Here is a 20,057-nt window from a genome sequence, read left to right on the forward strand (position 1 = left end):
TCTCTTATCTAAAAGACGAGACGAAATTGGTATTTTCTAGTTGACCATTTATCCCCCTACCCTGCGTACAGTGGCTTGTATTCTGCTCTAGCTATTCGGCTATTGGTCTGAGATCGATCTTTGGGGTGGTTTACTAAAATTGATATTTTTTCGAGGAGCAATTTACTGCCAATGAATATAGCGCGAATGTAACGAATTGTATATCAGACACCAATTATTTTAGGGAATTTCATGCGTTCGCCGCGACGAAGTTATGACGTCTGAACGAGTCAGATATGTTGACTGTTAAGTTATAAGTTACATTTGACTGATGATTCTGATAACGCGAACTGGACGTTCAGCGGTTCTCATAAATAGTGTTCGTTCATCATCTCAAACCTGTCACAAAGATTTTTAAGTCGACGACATAAGCCAGCCTTCAAATGCTATATTGTTCACTCGGATTTCAGTGAGCGGTGTGGACGAGTGGTAATAGCGGTCGTGGGTTCGTATTCCCCGTATATTCCTCTATAATACCGATGGATCGAATTGAAAGTGCCATTGAACATTGTATCAGTGGAAGGGTCGCTATAGAAATGTGAAACCCGCAAAACCAGCTTCATCAGATGGCTCTGACGAGCAGTAGGTCGTCCATTGTCAAAATTAATTTTTCGATGAACTTTGAACTGGATTTTTAGACTCACGAATCTATATATTATCACAGCGCCCACCAAATATATGTACATTGCCTTTACTTTCCTACTCGGATATCGGTACCGTTTTCATAAATAGTCGATTCATTTATAGAAAAATTCATTCAGATTCAACCGAAATGTGGAAGATATCGAATGCGGTTGACCAACTATCTACTAGCGAACCTTGCGGATCCTCACCTGCCATACGTGGAATCCTCGATTACCGAAGTAGAGCACTGCGGGCACCCATTTGAATAACTATGAATACCAGTTAAGATCAATTTAAAATGTTGATATTCTCATCGGTCCTTGCCTATGCATACATTCTAATTCGACACGATATCAGCACAGACACATGCTAACATTTCTTTGAACGGGTCATTATGAAAATTCGCTCTAATACGGTGTTATGTGTTTCATTAATCTCAATGGATCCGAAACACCTGCAGTATGTAATAGCCTAATGTTTATTGCAATAATCCGAAAAGTAGATAGACTTAATGCACGATAAGAAGTAATCCGAACTAACATTATATTAAACCCACAAAATGATATCCCCCTCAATTATAGTTTAGTTTCCAATTTTTGACGAGTATTATGACTTTTTTGATGCACGCAAATTGATCGATGTTGGACATAATGATGGGCGCACGAATGGCACCTGAACAGTCACCCCTTTTTTAATTATTCGGAACACGAATTTTTTTTTCAATAAAAAAATGGGAGGGCGAAGGGTTAAAATGAAAATCAGAAAACAATTTATGATAGGCGTTTCAAAATGCAGGACAGGAAAGAAAATTAAGATAATTTTTTCTAATTATTCAAGTTTTTTCCACATAAAACTACAAGGAATGAAATAAGAAAGGTAAGGAAACCGTGGTTAATTTGATTCAAATGATACGAGAAATGAAAAAAAAAGTTACCGGATTGTACGGAAGCGTCCTGGGGATTGCAAATCAACATAGGCAAAACAATTTTTTTGTTAAAAGATTGCGATGAAAAGACGAAGAAAAACTTTTAAGAAATTTATCTTATTCGATGATTTTGATGATGCAGAATTTTTTTTTAAATGTCAATTAGCCTATAGAATCTGGCAACGAGCCAACCCTGAGTTAAGCGTGTTTTGAGACCCATTTGTTGAATCACGTGCACTAGCTATCCAAAAAAATTAAACTGGGTAATCGGGAAAACAAATCGCGTGCTGTATGTTGCTTTTGGGCGTATTTCGGATCACTAAAATACATAATTTGTGCCCGAACCTGAACAAAACTTCGCGACCAGTGTAGCCAATTGAGCATAGCAAGTGAAGCCGCTGTTTGGCAAATCAAAGCTTTCTGTAATCAGTCTATTGGACAAATTTGCCGGGATCATCCCCGGAGACATTTGCTGCCTTTCAGCCTTTATGACGTCCTAATGAAATAGCCACTTCTAATTTGTCATACGCGTGTCTATAATACTGGATTAAGTTAGTACTGTCGATGAGTGCACAACTTCGCAGGCTGCGTTATTAATTACATTATCTACGCGTCCACTAGTACCGATCCGAAACCCGTTCAAAGGATATAACGATGTCTTACAGAATTTCATAGAAAAAAACTGAAATAACCTTCCCCTCCCTTTGCAGAGAACTAAATCTGATCTATAAAATCGGGGTTGAAGTTAAGACCATTCCAAGCACCAACTGGTCCCAAATCCATGGATTAACTAAATCTGATATTCCAACTTGCATTCTTATTTGGGAAGCGGCAATTGAATAAGGCGCCTCGACTGCCATTTATTTTACCTCCTGCAGTTATGTCGGTATTGCGAAATTTTTGCGGTTTCTTTTTAAACCGTTAAGCCAGTCTATCTGTCATCCTACGATCGACGGCGTGCTTCCCGTTTGTCATGCGGGCTTTCGCAGTACTATTTTATCATTCATCCCATCAAAAAAGGCTTTCGCGTACACTCCCATCGTCGTTACTTCCCTCACGACTTGAGTAGATATTTTTCATTCGTTGTCTTTTTCATTACCTCATTTCCATTTCTACCAGAACGAAAACGTTCTTTTACGTGTAACCTGTTTAACCGAAATCGTGGTGCGATTTCGTGTATTTGGCGACGAATTATCAAGTCATAGTCACTATTAAATCATCATAAGATTCAGATATATCAATCAAAAGCCCGTTACGCCAACAACCTTATACCAAAAGTCATATACTAATTAGCATCGTCTCACGGGTAAACTTCGTACCTGCGGACGGCAGATATTGTCATGAATCATATGAAAGATAAGGTTATTGAAAGGAGGTTATTATTCAGCTCATGCTCAGTTTTCAAATCCAGATTGAAAGCATTTGATAGAAGGAAAATTGCGTTGGTTTAAGTTTTTATTTCCACGCTATTATGAAAAATATATCATTAGAAATACCGTGGAACGAATGCGTCTAGATATTTCGGATTTTGGGTGAAAAGTATTTTATCCTGATTTACTAAATCGGGATAAAATCAAAAAAAGATGAAAAATTAATCAAAATTATTTTTCTTCTAGCAACGAACGCAGAATTATATCCGATAAAAATGTTTTTTGATAATATCCTCAGGACACTTTCGTATATGGATCTAGTTCCACACGTTTCTGACTGGTACATATCATGTGGATCTAGAGAGAAAATACTCAACTTTGGAACCGGTCCTAAAAATGACTGCTACGGTCCTTCGTCGCCACACTAGCCCGTCACACCTTCATGTCGAGGAAATAAGTACATTGAGAGAACTAGATGTGTGGGATCAAGAGCAACCCACGCGATACAGATTCATAATTCACCCGGGGGGCAAATTCGCGGAGCCCGATCCATGCGGAAGTCAATTTAGGATCTAAACCCTTTTTGAACTCCCACACTGGCCCCCGCCGTCACAAGCCAAACGTCGAAATGATATAGAAATAAAAAATGATCCCATCTTTAATTGATTTTGTTTCTTTCTTTCTTTTTATGTTTGATAAAACGTCGATATTTCAATTAAAGGCAACAAAACGAAACCGGAAAAACATATTAAAACGAAATATTCTCTCTTCTTGTATTGGCGTTCGTTGGATCCATGGAGGGGTTGAGCGTATTCCCGAAGCTCAACGGGCCGAAATACTTATAAGTAAAGGGAGCGACTGTTATTATGTCAGAAGGCACGAAGATCGTGAACCAACAGTGTGTGAAGCTTAATTAGTTGACATTGTGATTTGGCTATATTGGATTCGACTGTCACGCTAATGCTGTCGCGTGGCGAGTCACTGGATAAAGTAGATTCCGACAAGCTCATCTGTCACATGGGTATATTCATCACTGGACGATCATGTAAGCTAGATAATGGCCTAACAGCGTCGACACGAGTAATAACTTGTAAGAACTGCGACTACAAAATGGTCTCTACCGATAAAGAAACCGATGCCGTATAGCTGTTCGCTGGGATTTCCGCTGACTCCGCCATCATGAATATGACCTTTCGGTCCCAAAACTGATAAACACAAGGAAACCTCTGATATGTTAAGAAATACTAGTTCGCTTTTAACCATCGTCCTTAAAAGTTATGCTGGTGAAACATACGTATTTTAGGGGAAAATTGAACAAATTGGATTGGGTCTGGGGCCAAAACATTGCTAAAAAAATTGGCTGGCCAAAAAGTTAACCCAAAACTAATGAATATAAGGAAACCTCTGATACGTCAAGAAATACAAGGCAGTTAACTATCACCACTAAAAGTTATGCAAGTGAAACAAATTTTTAGGGGAAATTTAAAAAAGAGGATTTTGTCTGGGGCCAATGAAAGTCTCAAAAAGTTGTCTGGCTAAAAGTTTTACTTAGTGGTTACGAGTATTGAAATGGCGTTATCATGACTCAAATCCGACGGTTAGCTTTACCCATCTTTTTTAATTAGTCCCAGAAAAACATGCGTCGACATAACCAGGATGGGATATTTTTTTCGCTTTCATCTATTGATTAAAGAAACGCACGAGTTACTAATCACAGCAATCCGAACAGCGTTTTTTTGTGATCGCCGATGAGAGGCATTAGTTATTTGACGGGTATTTGAAGTTGTGTAATAAGTTCTATTAAACAAAAACGAAACGCGAGACTGTTTACAGTCGGCGCGCATTAAGCGATCTGAAACAACAAAATTTCGTAGATCATTAAAGATGGGTTTAAGATGTTTTCCAGATTTCGAATGCGCAACGAGGAACCTCGTCGAGGTTGGAACTGCCGCTGGTAACTGAGATGTCGATCTTAAGCAATACACATTTTATCTACGCCCGTCGAGCTAATGTTCAAAATCCGCAATAATCTGTAATGATGGTATTTAAAGAGCACTTTAAACGTTGTTAATTACAACGTTTTCGCTCGAACCCCTCGCTGGTAAAATATGTCTGTTGAATCTAAGTACAGCGTATTAGTCCACATTTCCAGCGTGCCATGCCAGTGCGCGCTGTTAATGATCAACCATGGGTGGGACCTTATCCCAGAATGCGTTCCCAAATACCATGCGAGATTAAATGAAATCACGAAACCACTATATACAGAATTATAAAAGATTAAAAAAGAATTTTATTTATCAAGAATTAAAATCGAAATACACGACGTTTCGAACTCTCTGATCTCTAGTGAGAGTTCGAAACATTGTGTATTTTCATCTTTTAAATTTTTGATAAATGAAATTTAATTTTTAAGTTTTGAATTCTGTGGTGGGTTTTAAAGCTATTATCCGTTATCCACGTCAGAGTATGGCTATTCTTACATGGAACAAGATCCCGAATCACTCTTGTCCCTATTGCCTTTGGAATCGTCCTAAACCAAAATTGTTGCTTCAAAATGGGACTGCATAAATATCACAGAAGTTCAATGATAAGACGACACGTGGTCGTTTTAACTCTTACCTTTTCTTGGAAACACGATAGCTCTCACTCGCAATCAAGAACCGATGGTGGAAGTAGTGACGACAGGAAATATGAAATTTCGCTCAGCTGAAATCGACAAGAACATGAAATGAATTTAATTAATTCCTGGAGCTATACCATTACAGTCAGTAGCGACAGCAATAGCAAATCCTCGTTTTAAAAAGACGGTTTATTGTTTCATAGGACTGATGATACCGATGTTGATAGACCGTATGCTGCATTTCTATTCAAACAGATAAATCGTATGTCACATTTGAACATGCTAGAACAACATCGAATTGACCGGAAATAAATCATTTGAAAAAAAAAATGAATTGCGGGATTTCATAATTCACAAATCCGCTACCAACACAAAATCTAAGGAACGCATCCGAATGTCCTAGATTCGACCTTCACAATCGATGACGATTATGGCACCTATATAATCGCGATTTACACTCGTTTGAAGTCGGGAAATAAATCGAATGCTCAATCGGGCGTTCAGAATTTTGATTGGATTTTTTTGTGTATAATAACAGAACGGTATACAAGATATACTGGATTCTATCACGGGTACACAATTAAAATCGACGTCTTGAAAATACGTTTTTTTCCAATGGGTGAAACTTAAACCCTGAAATTGGAGACGAACACGCACCGCGAATCGGAATGATTATTCTGTACAGAAACGTAAACGATCTAAAAATTACAACGGGGAATCGACTCGACCTGGTTATCGAGTTGTGAGCGCAGGATAACCAATGATCACTGACCCGGCTTAACGAAATTTCTGACGCTCAGAACTATCTTCATGATTTTCATAGATATTCGTGTTCATTGAACAACAGGCAGGGCGGTTTTCGTAGCTAGTGAACTAGTGGTCGGACTAGTGGTCGGAACTAATAACCGAACGCACCATATTCGGTCGTAACGGATTTCACAGTGTCGACCATCTTGAACCTAGGTCCGAACTATAGCTACCGTGCTCAATCGCGTGGTCGATCATTACCACAGTTCCGATTGACTGACATTCGGTTTCACTTAGTTCGAATATAGTTCGATATAACCGAAGTTCGCCCAGGCATCAGTTTAGCTGATATTGGCCAGTGATTCTTTCTACAGTAACCGCTCAAATGTTTTAAGTTTCAAATATCGAGGTAACGAACATTCGTCTTAGTTGGATCAGTAAAATAAGTAATATTATCTCAACGAACTTGTACAATATCATAACAACCGACCATTGCAGTTTTTAAGAGCGAATCAATTGCGAAACCGAAGTACAAAACATGATATCCAAAAATAACTCGAGTATGAGAATCGGCTTGCGACGTCGAGTTTCTGCCAGAAATCGCGGTGCAAGTGAAAAAGTCCACGGTTCAATGATCGCTAAAAAGCACGTCATCGGACACCGATACTGGATCTATTCAGGCGGTCGTCCGTTACCACATGACGAGAGTCCTTCAGCTTCTAGCAGGATAGGTTACCGATGACGTGAATATATACGTATATATAGAAACAGAAACGAGAAAGCATTTTAGGCGCATTACGATGAACAACGACGTCGCCGTATTGCATTTCGTCGGCCCGACGCAGAAACGTCGGTCTCGGCTGCAGGTAATAAGAACCAATTATAAAAAGTAGCGATGGAAACAACATGCCACAGTACCATTCGTAGCTGTTCGAGCGTTTACTGCCATCAGGCTCGAGCAGGCGATTCCTCTATCACGTCGAGTCGAAGACGTGGACGGCCTGCGGGAGCGTATACGTCGGCTACGGGTCTTTGCATATTCATTTTATTCACCTTTTAGTCGACGGCCTTGGGCGTTATTTGTTTAAATGGTTATTGTGCTCTCGGGTAGGAATGCTAAGGCGAGAGACTCTTCAGCTTGACAATCCGTGTTCGACGATATATCTGAGAGAAATCTAACGGCGTACGCTCTTCAGAGATAATGGAGATCGCGTTCATCGTTATCAGTTTTTATTGAGTCGTCGATGAAAATGTACAACAACGAACGACTATGTATAAAGGAACGTCATTTTCCCCCGGTTTTTTAACGCTTAAGCTAAATTTATGATCGGATATTCAAATAGCTACGTACGACCAGTGCGGCCGGAATAAAAAGCGACCAACTCGACAGTACACACCGAGTTGAATAGTTGTGGGTTGAATAAGGAACCAGTTCCACAGCCGCGGTCGGCAATACGACCACGGTTTGAATGGAGACTGTTTCCAAGATCTGCGATTCATTGTCTTGTACAGAATACATCGCCGTTCAAAAACTTTGTTGTTTTTTTCTAGATCGACTAAGAGTGGCACTTCGTGAAAAAAAAATCAATTAATATATTAACATGAACGGATATCTTAAACAAAAAGCGCTTTAGAAATAAACTCTCCAAATTGCAAATATAAATTGAAAAAGCTTAAAACTAAAGTTGAATGAGTAGCTTAGGCTTTTCGGTTCTTAGAACTGACAATTGGGTTGTGTCTGAAGTGTTTCGTTGCGCGCGATTAGAACGAAGGTCGCGAGGCATGTATCATTCCATTCGTCTATAATACAGACGAATCTTCAATGAGGAATCTCGATAGCTCTTGAAGTTATTCATTCTATGAAAATGCTCCACATGCATGAGAAAAGAAAATAAATTTCACGTTACGTAACTATTTGTTACGTCAGTTACGTCAATATATTCTATCAGGAAATACATAATAGAATGAGTTTATACCCTAAAAAGCTCTTTTCATAAGAACATTGGAAATAATCTTATTCGCCGGCATATTTTGACACGTTCATTCATTCGGTGTTTCTGCTACGTTTGAGAGCGTGAATATGAGTGTTGGCTTCTTGTAGTGAGGCCAAAAGTTATTCTAGGTGCGAGTTTCAAAATTCATTTGCTCCATATTCTACAAAACAATTTGAGCACTGATAATTCTGTCATTCGATATACATTACAAGGTGGCAAAAAGATGGCGAAAAACCAAAAATAATGCGCAGGTAAATATACATTTTTGTAGGTAAATATACATTAATATAGTCACAATATAATTTTGCTTTAAAAAAAATGCGCGTACGTATCAGATGGAAAAAGGTGAATATAGTGTAATTTGAATCTAACTTCTAATATGTCACAAGTGTTGTCAACCGTTCTATTCTAGAATATTTTCCTACTAAGATTAAAGACTAAAGACTATATACAAGCCTCATGGCAGGCTCCCTTGTCTATTCAATATACGAATATATATAGGGAGACGATTGTGATACGGGAAGTTGGAATTGAGAGTTTAGACAGGGCACTATATCGCGTGTCTACGATAACATTTACAGGGTACACTCTACGCGAATATTTCACCAATAATCGTACATTCAGAAATTAGAGCTGAAAATTACATATTACGCAGGCCTACAAAACAAAAATTAGATGACACCAGCTCTATACCGCTTGTAAGTCTTCCCGTTGAAAAGGACTGCTGAAAACCAGTCGAGACCCTTAAAAGAAATGTAGCCGTCGATGAAGGTGGTTGAAGGTTTTTGGGATGCTGATTAAATCCATATTTTGAAGATCGGAACACAAGGTTTTCTACCGACAAAAAAACCGTCCGTAATACGGTCAGAATTCCCCTTGTATTAGTCTTTAAACTGGTACAACAGTGAACCGCAGAACAATCTGCAATTCGATTCACCGAGAAAATCCACAGGGAAGCCTGTGAGTAACGAGGTAGAATCCTGGAAGATTTAAGTACGTGTACATTCGAGATGGGTGCGAAAATTGGCCACTTTTCGCTATCTAAATAATGCCTGAAATTGCGTACACGGTGGATGGTTGAAAACCGGAGTAAAATTTCGCGTGAACGTTATTCACGGCTAGCTCTCGTTAGAGTTGGAGGGCAATTTTCAACGGTTTGAATATAGATCGTCAAATCCCGTTTTATATTCGTCACCATCTGGTATAAAGTGTTTCGTGCATAACACTTGAATATCTGACAACAAAACAGGAATACAGATATTATGTATAATATTAAAAAAGATGAAAACGATCCACCGCAGAAACACAGATCCATTAACACGGAATTAATGGTTTTTTGACTAACATATTGATATCCGATTCAGCAACCTATCAAACTTGTGTATCCTTTATTTGTAAGAGACCAAGTCTATATCAATGTGAAATATTTTTTCATTATCCCCTGATCTTGATTTCATTTGATGTCATGTTTCATATAGACCTCTAACAAACGGTTGAAAGTCTACGATAAAATTGCATTCATTCCCCGTTGTTCCCCGTTGTCCGATCATTGTCCTCGAAATTGGAGTCGATGTCGAGCGACGACGGCCTTCGAAAGTAAAAAACACAGCGTGTGGTTTTTATTAATTACTTAGCGACGTCTGGAGTTTCATCAAATATTGGTTCTCGCTGTCTTCACTCTATAATGTGCCGACAACACATTCCACTGATTGCGTGTGATTTTGGCCCGGTCTTAGAACTGATGAAGTCTCAACAAGTCAGAAGAAAAACACGGCCGTCTTTCGCTCACACTGATTGACAAAGGCTATACTGAATGATTAATTCAACAGACTTTTCGACGAGTAGATATTGAGAAAAAAAATTAAACCGACGCACAGCTGTGGGTGCTGAAAGAAAATTCAATGAAAGATCCATCGATTTAGTCCTCGAGACATTTTTTTCGGGAAGAAAGACTCATGTTTAATTTGAATTTCAACTATCTATTCTCTTTAAGGTTCAATGATCCCGATGGGTCAGATCGGTTCAATCGTTTTGGTTGAAAGTTTTTTATTTTAGGGGATTCCGCTGCGATGTACGAATCAGACATTCTTTCTGAACACTAATGAAGTGTTATACTGTTTGTAATCCGGCGTTATTCTGACTGCTATTTATTGGCGAGATCTCGCGATCACCGAAAAACCGATAAAAGGCCGTATCTTTTCGTCCCATGTGCATTGTTTCATCGTTATTTCCATTTTCGCGTCTACTATCTTCGAGTCAAAAGAGAAAGCTGGTTTGAACTATTCAATGACTACGATTACATGCCTTCATCCCTGGCGAATGTCTTATTCATAAGCTATTTCAATTTTAGATCTTAGGTAGAGAGTCTAGATAATTCAAAATCCATAGAAGCAAAAACAGTACAAATCTCACTTTCTAATGAGTAATATATATTTATTATAGCGAACGTTTTCGGGAGTTACATTATCCCCTATTCAGGCATAGCGCAAGTGATTTAATTTACATATCATACTGGTATTTATCCTAGATCTAGATCAGAAGATATAGGTAAAACAAAAAGACACCTAGTAACAAGAGTTAAGGAGCACGATCTTAAGACTTCAGCAATTGGCCAACATCTGTCAAATTCCCGTGACTGTCAGGTCTCGTTTAGCGAAAAGAATTTCAGAATTTTAGATAAAGAATCTTCTGATTTAGATTGCAAAATTAGAGAAGCACTTTTTATCAAAACTCAACAGCCCTCCCTCAATCAACAACTATTCGAACACGGGTCAGGATTCATTCTCAATGTTTTTAGATAATTAACTACTAGTCAAATATTTCAATTTTGTTTCGTCCCGGTAGTCAAATCAGGGAATGATTTCACCTATTTATAATACATTATCATAAATGAATACGCGATCTATGATATCGGCCCCTGGTCAACAGACGTCAAGTAGTAGCTCTCTCTTTTTTTCATTTCGCACCATGCCTTCATTTAAGCTGTTCACGACGTCGTGGCCGAAGAAATTGCCTGTTACGGCGCAATCATGCACACCACGGAGGCAGTAACTCAGCACGCCTGTCGTGAATAACGTCACAATAAGCCTACTGGATACTATATAGCCGGACTTTCCGTCACAACCCAGCAATTATTATAAGTTGCCCGGATCAATCGAGCGAATATCTCGCGCCATATCGCAGATGTTTTTTCCCCGGCTCGTGAGCGATACAGATTTTATGAACTGCTCAACCCGCGAGCTGCGAAAAAAGTTGTACGAGAGTTAGGAAATGATCGTGATTCGAATTTGATTCAAATCGTTTAGATCTTCCGCGCTAATCAGTGACTGAATGCATGCTTTTTTCACATTCATATAGATAAACTACAAACTTGTTTCCCAAAAATATGATTTGTCTTAATGAAGATGTGATACAACGTATACGAACGCCTAAAGGTCGTATCTCGAAAAGTAGTAAAGTAAATGGTTTTATAGGCCACCCGTCAGTCAAAGTGGTGATATCATGCAACATGACCAATGGAGTGACCGGCACTTCAGAAAATCATGGGGTCCACCCTCGTGAATATTTCAAAAAAGACCAGAGGTGAGAATACGGTATACATAGATTCGATGATAATGGAACGGACAAGAAAGGGGATTGAACTAAGAGAAAGTGTACGCAACCCAAAAGGTTTCTCACGATGCAAATAATCCGTCGAATCAGAGCATTATAAGCATCTATGGTTGCAAAAAGGGTTTGTTTTTTAATCTTCATCCAAAACGTCAGTGGACGAGAAAGCGAATTGACTTATATGAATATTCATACCGTTATTTAATAAGTTGATTATAAAAGAATGTTTGACTTTTGCTGAACCGATCAATGCCTGAGCGACAGATGATTTATTGAAAGAAATGTGTTGCAGGTTTTCAATTAAACGTCGATGCGTGAAAAAAATGATTATTCGGCTAGGTTCACCTGCCACTTGCGTATTCCCCGGTGGGAGCAATTGAAAATGCTGTAAGTAGTCATTACAATAGGAAAAAATGTACATCAAACGAAAATAGAAAATCTAAAAACCAATAAGTACTTTTATCGATACAGTATTGCGGTTCTATCGTTATTCATATGGCATATGAAATATATGAAAATTATGGGATCGATGCAGTTTAGCTACCACTCGGCGTAACGCGCATTCGCCCCATGTTGTAACCTTTTTGATCGAAAGTAAATTAGTACCTTAAACGGCTGTCTACTAGGCAGTTTTGTCTTTGGTATCAGAAGTAGGTGAAGAATCCTCTCCGTATCTCATCTATCTAAAGTTTAAATATGTCACATGCAGGGTGTGTGGTTTCCACGAGTGGGATAAGGACCGGGGCATTTTGATTCTACGCAGGAAAACTATGAAGGTTAAGCCCGTCTCAGACAAAAAAGAATCGTCTATTCTTGACAGCAATTTAGTGGACTCATGTGTTACTTAGACCATGGACGTATAAACTAGATCTAGTTTATACGTCCATGCTTAGACTATTACGGTATGGGGATGTTCTGTACAAAAGGGTCTTGTTTCTAATACAAATGCATCATTAGGTTAGCTAATTTTCGTCTAGAATTAATAACCGTTTCTCGACAATTGTCGACTTAGTATTTCAAAGTACCAGGGGGATATACTTAATGTTCAAGCTTTTCGTTATTCGGAACTATTCTATTTCTAATTCAATCAGACATATTATCGATTTCATATTCGAAATTCGTCTCTATTCGTGAAATAACGTGTAATATTTTAATGACAATCGATGATGAAAACAAAAGACAAACAACAGCATTTATTCAGACGTGTACATGTAGTTAGATAAGGAGAATCGTTTTTCGATGACAGCTGAACCCTAAAAAAAACGTCACCACAGTGACAGGTATTATGATATAAGGAATCCCTTACATATTCTCTATTTGCATACCCGTTGATGATATGCGCTGAAAATAGTTTTTAATGCATCGGAAATACCAGGTTTACAACCTGTTTCAAATAAAAGCAGGCGTGTATTCAGCGAGGAATGGTTATTTTTGAAAAGCCTCGATCTTGGAATTTCAGCGCGGTGGATCTATTATCGAAAAATTTATGCGACCGCCTCAACCGGAGACAACATTCCATCACATCCTCTGTTCGTTCCAGTCCACTTTCTAGACAATGGAAATATATGTATTTCAAGTGATTTCTATTTTGCTGCGCTTAGCTACATATATAGCAGATATAAGAAGTACGGCTTCACTTGGCACACGTCGTCGTGAACGAGTACTTGATTAATAGACGAAGTTCCTTATTCGATGAACGTCGATTTATTGTCGAATCTAATAGTCGAATTTCGAGAAGATTTTTCTATCGGCGACTGATGATAGGATTTGCTTCCCAGACGGTCATCGAATCACCATCTTACATGACGAACAATTAGTTAAACGATCGCGAGTTGCAATCAAAGAATGCTGTCTTGAAAATTGAATTCGAGCCCGTCTCGAACGCCGTAGCTTCGTGACCTTCACTCATTATCTTGTCACAACCCATCCTCCCCGCCAGGGATTCGAACCTGATGGCGTCGAGATTGCCACGATACGTAACCTGCCACACTAGACCGAGTGCGCAGCTACACGCGCAGCTAAGATGGTGTCATTATAAGCCAATCAGAAATCCCGTTTTATTTTAGCCCGGGTTTTCCCATTTAAAGTTCTTCCGTGAAATCTATACCTCAACGATTATACAACGAGCAATCTGATTGGTGCCGCAAGTTTTCGCACGGCAGAGCTGCGCATGTACCTGGGCACCAGGTCTACTGAGGCAAGGGTTCGTACCGTGGCTCTGAGTGTAGCAATGCCATCAGGTTCGAATCCCTGCCGAGGGAGGATGGTCACAGCCACTAACAATACTGGGAACGTCACTGATACTGAACTATTTTGGCGATTGGGCAGACTTGCCCGTAAAAACAGGAATGATTACAATGACAACTGTCTGGGCAGTGCATTGTTTTCAAAGTGTTTCTGACAATTCGGGGTAGTTCATGGCTCTGAGGAAGTACACGTATTTTCAACCGTATATGGATTTATGTATGGCTTAAGTGAGTGGAATGTTACGGGTAACCGTAATTCACATTCACGGATGTTAAAAACTGTCAAGGGAGAGTTAAGCACTACATACTTGTACTGTTGTCATACGACGCTACTTACAAATACAGCTGTGGATTAGAAGATTTGTAAACACAATATATTATATTGGTCGAGAACTATTTTGCCCGTTTAGCGGCCTATCCAGATATGTAGTTTTATTCTTACTCAGAGCTCAGAAAATCATACTGATATCTGAGTAGAAAAAATGAATTTATTGTATATCTGGTTGGTCTTCTGACAATATATGGATTCGGGAGTTTAGAATTTAGTTAAAAGTTCATTGGAAATGTACTAATTTAGTTTGACAACGTAAGACCTAGTGTTCGTAACGCCATCTGGTGGGATGGCTGGTGTTGTGGGTTCCCCGTTATTTTGGTATATTTTCATCCAGCGTTCACGATGAGAGTTTGGTGAAATAGAGCACGACGTGAACGTCTGATGAGAACGGTCACGGCTGATCTATACATTCGTCTACATGGTGCCCTGACGGATGCAAGTTTACACCCGGATCATGGTAAGCTGCTACACTCGGCATGAAATCCGTCGGTAATTCTAGACTTTATTACCTCCCCTGACCACGCGGTTTAGTTCGTGTCAGCAGGTTCAGACAGCTAGCAGACTTTCTAATCAGCGCGCTATTAGATCGAAATTACGAATGCGTGTGAAAGGAAACCAGCTGGGCCATCACGCCAAAATTCGCAAACTATTTTCAAACTGTCGGAGGTTTAGGTAAATCGCGGGTAAAAGTTCAGGTTAACTTAGCGTCTCAATGCCGTGTAATATCTCCTAGCCTGTTAAGCTGAGTGAGTCAAATCATCTTCTAATCACAAAATATTATCCCTTCGTGATATATACGGGGATCCAAACTCCAGAAAACAAGACATTCCTTTTTATCTCATATCTCTACCTTAACTATATTACGGAGTGTATCGTGTGATGACCATCTGTTTAGGTTTATTACGTCGTATAATCAAAACGATACTGAAGTGGGTTGATTGGTTCGCGACTTTAACGCTTCCATGGATAAGGATAGAGATATTCATCTAGGTCATTTGTACAAACTGTTGCTTCAAAACAGTCCGTCATCTAATATTATTACATTTTTAATGCATTCATTTATTCATCAATGCAATGAAAATTTCATATGAAAGTAAATTATATCATATCATTTGAAATAACCTGTTTTATTTTATTTGATTTTTTCGATATATTTTGACTGCTTCTTACAATTTCATTCTATATGATATGATATGATTTATTTTCAAGTAAAATTTCAAGTAAATATGAATTAAGTGTGTTTGTAGGCCTACGTTTTATTTTCTTATTCTAAAATCTGTGACGTTTTTGGAAATCTGATACGTAATTTATAACATAAAGATCGATACAGAGTTGAATTGGTACAGGAAACGACGGGCAACGTGAATACTACGATCAGTATATCTAACTGAAGGTACCCAGGATCCAGTTCCACAGTTCTGAGTTAAATTTGACTCTAGAGTTTGAAAATGTACTAACTTTAACTCAGAGTTAACTCAAACTCACAACTGTGGAACTGGGCCCAGGATCTTTGAGGTGGATATATGATGAACGGAGTAGTAACGGTTTATCCCTGCTAATTCTACGGGTTTGAAATAGTTCACGTTTATCAATACGTATCGCAGACGATTTCGGGGGGAGCAATTTATAGACACGCAATGCGCCAGCTAGAGTTGCGGAGTCGTTCTGGAAATTGGACTCATTAAATACGTATTATGGAAATTTCATTCATTGCCGGCGATCGGCAGAAGTATTGTGGGTTGCAGTGCGGCGCGTTTCCGGTAGATTTACACGTCCGTGCTCCGCGAACGATAATCACGTGACCAGGACTGAACCTGCGCCGGAATTCGTTCGGTAACAGCTCGGTTACTTCCGGGAAACGCGGAAATAACGTGACTTTACAACGGCGCAGTAGTCGGGCGCTAAACTCCACTCAGGTTGTCGCGATAATAAACGCATTTGATATCAACAGCGCCGTTGATATGTGACTTAATAAACTACGCAGAACAGAACGATGAATGCACCAGTGTTTGAAGAGAAAAAATGCCGGATATGTCATTGAAATAGAATTCCCGACACCTAGATGCATTATAGTACTTCAAACTTTAATATCGCGATTAGTCGACGACGATTAATACATATCCCTTCCACGTGACCTTGACTACAAAACTAAATCGATGAAATATACCTAAAACGATTGGCATTAAGCCATATAGTTCAAATTATTGTCTATTTACACGATTTTCAAATTGTCGTCGACAGCGGAAATGGGGTAATACGTGAAAGGTTAATGGTGAATGGCATACCGAACTATAGGACACGGGAATTTAGGTGATAAATCAACACGTTCTGATGTGGCATATAGTAAATGCCACACCAGAACGCGTTTGTATAACATAAAGATGTATTACATCAAACGTTTCATCTGTTATCATCATTGGCGATGTTCCCAGCCCTTACCGAGATCAATTCGATTCTCCACCAATGTAACGATTCTCCACCAATGTAACGATTAAGAGAAGTGACAGTGAAATTACGCGCACTCACCGGAGATCGAACCTGGGTAGAGAGCAAGCGTGCTAGCCAGTAGACCAATAGAACTAGTCCACTTGGCCAGTGGTTATACTGCTTTGTCCTATATGCGTAACAAAGTTACAGATCCAATCTCGATGTTGGCCTAACCCATCCGAAATTCCAATGATAGATGGCAAACCATAACGTAAGCCCCAGGATGCATACCAAAATGACCTTTTGGCTCATAAAAGGTCACATTGCTCAATCTGGATGATCATTTTCCGATTGCTAATCTCGGCGGGCAGTGATAACTGCCAGTCGGCCATCTTGATTCTGATCGGGCCGACACATGGATAAAAATCCATCAAAGCGTCATCAAAACTTCTCAAAATATCTGTATTCCGACTAGGAACGAACGAGCACCTGGGAAGAATCGAAAACCGTTAACGTTGCTTAAACTGCAGTTAAAACACAGATGGCCAGGTGCGATGTTATAGATTAAATGTTAGCGACTGACTATTTGCCTATAGCTAATAAAAAAAAGAAATACGCCCGGTTTTCTGTGTGGCATAAGTACAAAAACAAGAAAACTAATTTGAAAGTTTATTGACAGATTTACAAATCATATATTATTTAGGAATAATGGCGCTATTTTGGATTTGAGTATATCGATAAATTGAATTGAATTGACCGGTGACCAGTCCATCCCCGATGTATTGATGACGTATTGCACATCCGCTCTCATACGATAATTATTATGTTTCATCAAAAATAAAATAAGAATAAACGCTAAAAATCATATTGCATCTTTTTAATCGCCAACATTGACGACGTAATGCGCATCAACTCACATAGAACCCCTTATATAACGCATACTAGTTATAAATGTATATAAACATTGTTGTAACGGTTTTAAAGGCGTCAAAAAAAAAGAAATGCAGGAAATGAAACGAAGTGAAATAAGAAATAACGTTTTCAGGATAGCTCCTACTGTGAAGAAAAATGGACTCCAGTCAGCCATTGAAAGGCTGAATCTACTCTAATTCCATCCGCTGGTTCAGTCCGTTACCCGTAAACAAGGATGTGTGCGTTAATAGTCATTTAAAAAACAAAGATAGCCACAAGTCAGCCATCGTGAATTTTTCGTCAATGTATGGCTTCATAATTTCGCCAAAATACAGCTTTCCTTTATTTTTCATTGACAGGGACCCGACTCGTTATTCTCTGGATTCTTCCGGTTCCTGGCAAACCCATTCTTATCTTTGCTCACATGTGTTACTACATTTGTTACAATGTTCTTTACGAGATTGCAAATAAAATACAAATACAATACAGATGGAACCTCCAATAAAATCAGAAGGGTTGTTTCCTTGCATAGTTTGACAATATAAAGACATCATAAAAACGATTCCACATTCACTGCCTCAGCCGGTATCTTGCGCACGAGGCATATTGATGCCGGCAATAGCTATCTCGAATTACGAATATGGCCACCAGTCAGTCATGGCCTACTTCGGTTTCGGTTTTCGTAGCTAGTCGACTAGTGGTCGGAACTAATAACCGAACACACTATAGTTCGGTCGTAACGTATTTCACAGTGTCGGCCATCTTGAACCTAGGTCCAAAATGTAGCGACCGTGCTCAATTGCGTGGTCGACCATTTCCGGACTATAGTTCCGACTAACGGACATTCGGTTTCATTTTCTTCGACTATAGTCGACTAACTCCGATAACCGAAGGTGGCCCATACTGAGAGGTGGAACTTCCAAACGGACGGACAGGATACGATCGCGGAGCAATGGGGGGACGATAACTGTCATATTCTATATCCTCCCTGAAGTAGATACACCCGCATATAAAACGCTAGCCCGAGCTTCTATCAAATTGAAAGGAAACGCAATGTGCGCATAATATTCAATATTAACCCGTCGGTTCTACTTGAACCGTCTGCTTAATGTTATGAATAGCTTTAAGATATCCGAGACTGTAAACTGTTATTTTTAAGCCATGTTTCGAAGTCATTGAAAAACATTTACGTATTGACTTTTGCCCGATTTTCCATCTGTTTGCATATGTATTTATGTCATATCGGTATTTCATATTCAAACGTATACAAAACGCGCCTATTTGGAATAGATGGATGTAATGACATCTCTACGTATAACTTACTGGTAATGAATATGATTCTCTTCGATACCACACAACAAAACCGCTGTTCTCTACACAAAACATATATTCCTTACCGTATTTTAAGAAATTTCCCACGAGAAGCGTAGATTAGCAGCAATTCTACGAATTATCCAATAAAGCCTTGTTGCAAATCCATTTTAAAGAAATAAGTGATTGTCACAATGATTGTTCAATTGTTTAATAAGCACAGTATTCTGAAATACACCTTTTAGATTGATTAAAGAAATGAAGATTTACCATAAACTAAATTATGAAATCGAATTGATTTAAGAATTTTTCGAATCTTCTCAATCGAAGGACTGGTCAGCTCAGAGTATGTTTTTGCAACCCAATCTGGATGATCATCTTCCGAAATTTGAAACCTCAGTCATAATTTTGAATGGGGTTTTAGAAATTGATTCGCAATGCGGTGCACAAATATTTCGAGCCTACATAAATCAAAGGAATGTTTCCGATGTAGATATAGCTGAATCCAAAGTTCGAACCAGGAGAAACGGACTTTCGTCGTTAATTTCATCATGTGACAGAAACCCATGACTTAGAATCACGATAAAATGCTAAAATGCTAGTGGTATATGTATATAGCTTTAATATCAACAGTTTTAGAAATATAGTAATTTTAGAAGGAATCAATAGCATTATCAATACAGTTATACTTCTTACGATGATTTCTAATTTGCGTTTCGGTTGCGTACGTGACTTGCTGGCCACGAATTTATCAATTATTATCGGTTAATAAAAATTGAGAACCGATCCGAGCCGCGCGTTTACCCTTTAGCGCCGGTAATCAACTACATTACCGATTGTTTTATTTCTTCTTAAACAAATCATAAATCACTGCGGGTAGAATTAGTAAATATGAACAA

The 20,057-nt window shown here is 38.9% G+C and overlaps 1 protein-coding gene across 6 annotated transcripts in view; it reads right to left on the reverse strand.

Annotated features, from left to right (window-relative positions):
- LOC141903736 (allatostatin-A receptor-like) overlaps positions 1 to 20,057 on the reverse strand; it is a 149,060-nt gene that overhangs the window by 96,392 nt on the left and 32,611 nt on the right. For 5 of the 6 annotated variants that reach the window (XR_012619091.1, XM_074791998.1, XM_074792002.1 and 2 more), the window contains exon 2: positions 5,578 to 5,664. The gene's annotated coding sequence lies outside the window, so the exon portion shown is untranslated. Of the gene's footprint in view, positions 1 to 5,577; positions 5,665 to 19,428; positions 19,540 to 20,057 lie in introns of those variants that run through there. The other variant, XM_074792001.1, reaches the window with a different exon arrangement.

This window comes from Tubulanus polymorphus, chromosome 4 (assembly GCF_964204645.1).
Source record: "Tubulanus polymorphus chromosome 4, tnTubPoly1.2, whole genome shotgun sequence".
Lineage (NCBI taxonomy): Eukaryota > Metazoa > Nemertea > Palaeonemertea > Tubulaniformes > Tubulanidae > Tubulanus > Tubulanus polymorphus.